The 6,000-nt window shown below is 32.0% G+C and overlaps 1 pseudogene; it reads right to left on the bottom strand.

Annotated features, from left to right (window-relative positions):
• Positions 1-3,065: 3,065 nt before the first annotated feature.
• Positions 3,066-4,407, bottom strand: LOC145064713 (putative pentatricopeptide repeat-containing protein At5g40405 pseudogene; annotated as a pseudogene).
• Between the last annotated feature and the right edge of the window lie 1,593 nt (positions 4,408-6,000).

Raw genomic sequence — 6,000 nt, forward strand, 5'->3', positions numbered from 1 at the left:
AAGGGAATTGAGATTGTTATTGCTACATAAAAATCAATGTAAGATCTAAACTCTATTCTTTTGTCAATTTCGATTATTGTATGCTAGAATTAGGGTTTATGAGCGTTGGATGATTATTGCATGTTCATTAGACAAACTAGATCCAATGCTTTAGGGTTTGCATGTACACCATATGATTGATGTAGTGCTCAAAGCCCATCAGATTTTGACCATACTAAAAAAGGTGAACTAAGTAGAGTTTGTATGTGCCTTTGATGTTATCTAATTTTTGTTTTGACTATGCTCAATGTTATGGGGATCCAAAGTAAAGGTGTGTTGGTTGGAGTCTATAACCAGCGATGGAGATAGAAGGTGAGGGGAAGGGGGAAAACTGTAAAAGGCTTATGAACAAGACATGTGTACTATCATAAGCATACCTAGGTGGTTCCCGAGGTAGCCAAGGAAAATTTTTGGGGATAGCCTTTTACTTTGATCTTGGATTCGGCACTCTGTATGTGTACTAAGAGTTGAAAATTTTGTAACCACCCATGTGTAGATAATGAAATAAGTACTTCAAGGTAAGTTCATATAAGTAATATTATACAAAAACCCTAGATTTTATGTAATTCTTTTGTTACTAACTCCTAACTGGAAAAATATTTGTATTTTAATTCTTAAATTTATAACCTAACAGATGTATATGCCAAACATTCAGTTACATATTTAAATGAAAAGTTGATGCATTTTTCGAGGAGTGCGTGAAGTTGTTATTATGTTTCCCATGCCTACAAGTTTGGAAGATATCAAACTACTTTAGTAGGTATATACATAGTGCTACTATTCATATTTGGTTTATAATTTTTCAGCCTTTATAATTTAGTTCTTTCAATTAATTTCTCATGTATTCATGAAGTTGCTATTATCCATATTTGGATTATAACTTTTCAGCTCTAATTTAGATGTTTGTGATATGATTTTAGGAAGCAAATATGGCAACCAACAACAAGTCTTGTATTTTGCAAGTTATATCTTCCATCTTCTTAAGTGTTTTTAAACATCAATTAAACACTGTATATTTAAAGCATTTAATGTGGAACAAAATAGCCTTAACTATACCTCTTTATGATGTTCATTGCTTTCTTAACACGTGCTTTTACTATATAAAACATTTACTTTTTTCGTTCTTTTACACGCACTACCATATGATTGTTTGTTTTGTCACTAACGTCAAAAGTCGATGGAAATGCATGTTTATGGTATTGAAAATTTCCATTTTTTTTAGTATAGCATTTTCATACAGTTTCTAATTATGGGAACATTTACTTAGGTCTTCACAACCACAACTTCTGATGACCATAAAGCATTCCACTACTCTTTTTGCAATAATCAAAACGATAATGCATGATTATTATAAATATATTATAAGGACATAAACAAAAGCTTTTACAAATTGTGTAAATTGTACGTTGGTATTAATTGTGGCTAGTTTTTATTTAAGTTGAAAGTATGTTGCTAGTTTTTTATTCGATTTGAAAGTATGTTCTTATTAATAAAATGATACGGCTTGCTGTTTAATTTGGTGTAAACATGGTTATTATTTCTTTGTTAATCTTGAATTTAATTTGTGACACTTGGGTAAGGATTAGTGGTAGATTCAACACCTAATAGACCATGGCTAATTACATTAGTAACAATGATTAAATATATAGAAAAATTGTTCATTTACAAATAATCAACAACGGATAAGCGACAGCAATTAGCGACGGATCTTTGACAAAATGTAGTTGATCCAAAAGTCTTCCGCGATAGCCCAATCACTTGTTGATCTGTCGCTGCCCATTAGCTACCAAGGTTTTTTCGTCTGTATCCATCATTGATTTGTAACTAATGGCTTTACCAACTGATTTCCCGACAGAAATGTTCGTGACCAATACCTATGTTTCTAGTAGTGCAACACATATTAAATTCACATCACTCAGGGCTTCATTGGGTGTAAATAAAACTAAATTTAATTCTCAACTTATTGTTACATTTTTAACTATTGTCATGATTATTTAATCAAAATTTACTTATTTGGTCCATTTTAGATTTCAATTATGATAATATTCTAAAATACTAACCATTGTTTGTAAGTTAAAAAAACATATTACGTTTTTTATTATTATTAATCATTATTATTGTGCACTATTTTTAAACTAGTTATTACTATTAAAAAGTTATGAAAGATCATCCATTAGTTATTTTAAAACCATTAACTATTATTATTAGTAAATAATTCAAAAGTTACAATTCTATGTCTTGGTAGAAAATTTTATTTTTCATTGCACTTATGTGAAATCTTGTTATGTTTTATGGTTGACAAGATTTACATAATTAAAGGATGTTGTGTGAGAAGCAAAACTAGTGAACCATCTATGCAAGTTTTGTAAAGGGGAGTTCGTATACTATGTTCATATATGTACATAATTAGGGTCGTAACCTTGTAATAATAAGAGCTAAACATAATCCGGGTTAGTCCGATTCTAAACCGGTCCATAAATCGGGTCCCATCACTAATATCTTCATACCTATTTAGGTGGTGACATGTGTCATTCAATTTAATTTAGATTAGATTAAGATGTTAAATCTGTACATTTGTCACAATCTTAAATAGGTAGGAATAAAAGGTAGGAGTATATTGAATTTCTCTGAAATAAATATTGTTGAGACAATTGTAAAGGCCTGGTACCGTTTTGGTTTTATTAGATTCCTTTTGTCCGATCTAATGTGCTTCAACTGATTTTTTTTATAATAAAAACAATTTTTTTTAATACCATATAATACTTTTAAAAATTATTGAGCATTAAGTGGTACAAATTTATAAATTGATTTTTTTTAAAGAAATAAACTAAATGTTTTATAAAACTTACAAAAATACATGAAAACTAAAAAATTACGAAAAAAATGCATTGAAATGGCAAGAACTAAAATACCTATTAAAATTGCAATAATTACAGAAACATGCAATGAATGGTTAAATATTTCTCAAAATGAAACGATTGTCAAAAAGTCAAAACAAAGTTAAGTACCAGTTCAACATGTTCAACTTAACTGCTATCGATAACGATAACAACATGGATCTTCACAACACCTTTTGATTTCATTTTATGCCTCACGCCATCAACACCATTCAAATTCTTGAAATCCGCAAAAACATTCGACAACTCCACATACGCACCATCACTGTTAGCCTCTAATTCCACCATCTTTCTAGACGCAAGTTTAGCCATTTCCACATTTTTATAAATCTTGTTGGCATTTAGACGGTGCACCCCATGCTTCAGCAATCGGTGCACATGGCATACTCTGGATGAAGCGTAATGATTCATCCAAACGGATCAATCGGCCGTATAAATCAACCATACATCCATACTGCTCTACTCTTTGGTCATAGATTAAGAATGCTTCCAACCTTCTTCAACAAGACCCGCTACACTACAAGCCTTTAAGATTGAAATGAAAGTGACCTCATTTCGTGTGATGTTTTTTTGTTGCATAAGGGTAAAAAGGTCAAGATACTCTTTACCATAACCATGCATGGCTAGTCCTCCCATGGCACCACTCCATGTGTAGACATTCTTTTCTTTCATCACCCAAAAAAACATTCATTGCCGTGTTAAAACCCCCACACTTTTCGTATATATGGACTAGTGCACTACCAAGAGTTGTGTTGATTTGTAGTTTTTTATACTTTATATATCTATATGCCGGTTGTCCCGCATCTAAAGCACTTAACCGAGTGCATGCAGATAATACATGAACCTTCAAACCTTTCGTTTCCATTGTGTTAAACAGTTCGAGTCCGTTTAAAGGCTCCCCGAAACGCACGTACCCTGCTTTCATTGCGTTCCAGGCAATCACATCTCGGTCGAGCGTTATTTCAAACTCTTGGCGTGTGAATTTGATATCTCCTAACTTTGCACAGGCGACCACCATTGTTGTCTGAGTTACCAAATCTGGGTTGTTGATGCTAAAAAGCAAATCTTTTAAGTCCCTAAGAGACCCCATTTCAGCGTACAAATTAATCAACCCGCTTTGAACATGTGGGTCTTGATCCAAGGCGTATTTCAAAGCAGTCCCATGTACAGCCAAACCAAAATTCTTATCCACTAACTGTGCAGCAGAATTGATCAAGAACGTAAACAAGTAATTATCAGGTTTATGATTCGATTTTACAATTCTTTTATAGAAATCGAAGCTTTTTTCAGTAGTTGAGCTCTCTTGGAGTAAACTTTGATCAGAGAGTTTAAAGCAAAGACCGGAGGGACTTTCACATTGGTCCAATAGTTGAACAGAATAATCCATATTTTGTGGGTGTTTGAGGGCCATTGATGCAGCAAATTTAGATACAAGATCTGGGCCGTTTAGGAAACCATTGACTAGCAATTGTGAGTGAATTTACTTTTTTTTTTTTTTTTGTCATTAATTTCATAAAAGGAAAACTCTCGATATTATGTGGCAAAATAGCTTACCTAACATATACGAGGGTTAATAAACGATTTCTTGTTATCAGGAAGTTGTTTAACAACATTACATGCCTTGGATATCTTCATACCAACCAACCTAATGTAAGTCTCAACAAAACTCATGACACGTTAATTATTTATGGATCAATCATTATCACTGTGCATTACCTATATATACATGGTCTCTTGTACATTATTTTTCACAGGTTAATCAACTTCATTAATCTTCGATCACCTCTCAGAGTCTTTTGACTCATCTTTAGCGACTCAAAAAAATCCTACAATGGCTTCCACCTCCTACCTTTACATTTTTGCAATTGCACTATTCTCAATTACAACAAATGAGATGTGTTTTGCTTCCCGCAATTTGCTGCAAGCAACCACATTCCCGACACTGCCACAACCACAGATACCAACAATCCCGACAATGCCACAGCCACAGATACCAACAATCCCGACAATGCCACAACCACAAATGCCCACCATCCCCACACTGCCACTACCACAAATACCCAGCATCCCTAACTTGCCCAAAGTTTCATTGCCTCCATTGCCTTCTATGCCTACCATCCCTAACTTTCCAACAACTCTTCCCAATATTCCTTTCTTTGCTCCACCACCTTCCAAGAAGTAGATTGTACAACGATATCAAAAAAAGAAAAGAAAAATCCATTATAGAGCTCGGGCGATTTGATTGATCCGGAGATTATAATCTTTTTTATTTGATCGCATTCATGATATTTGTGGCTAGATTAAATTGTTGTCGAGTGCTATCATTCACATGTTTTTGTGTTTTGTGTAATTTGATATACTTTGTAATATATTTTTTCTATTAAGGTTGATGATTTCCATTACTTTTATCTCAAGTGTTTCCTGGTATACAAAATTAGGCAACATGCTTGATATATGTTAACATTACATAACAAAAATTATTAAAAATATACTTTATAAAAACAATTATTTCATTTTACGTTTACTATAAAATACTGAAAATCTTATAATAAGATGAAGTATATATTATAAAACAAATATATATTACAATCACATTAATCAATGACTTCAATCCATGGTTTGAGTGAAAATAAAATAAAAATTTATTTTTAGATTTAATGATAACTTTTTAACTATTGTTATTATTAATTAGTAAAAGCTTATCTATTTGGTTATTTTTATGTTCGATTATGTAGCTTTTTTAAAATATTAACCATTATGTATAGTTAATTAATGTAATTTTATTTATCAGTTTACGTTAATACTTTATTTTTTAGACAAAATTATAAAAATAGTCCTAATGGTTTGTCAAATGTCACAAAGTCGGTCACTATTAATTTTCATTATGCAAATGGGAATTGTGGTTTGCAAAACATGCACGTGTGGCCATTTTACTAACTCCGTTAGTATTCAGGAATGACATTTTCGTCTTTTCAAGTATAAAATGACTGAATTCGTGACATTTGGTAAACCAGAATGACCATTTTTGTAACTTGTTTTAAAATAATATAGATGATAGAAAATG

This window comes from Lactuca serriola, chromosome 7, assembly GCF_051521515.1.
Source record: "Lactuca serriola cultivar US96UC23 chromosome 7, Lser_US96UC23_V15, whole genome shotgun sequence".
Classification (NCBI taxonomy): domain Eukaryota; kingdom Viridiplantae; phylum Streptophyta; class Magnoliopsida; order Asterales; family Asteraceae; genus Lactuca; species Lactuca serriola.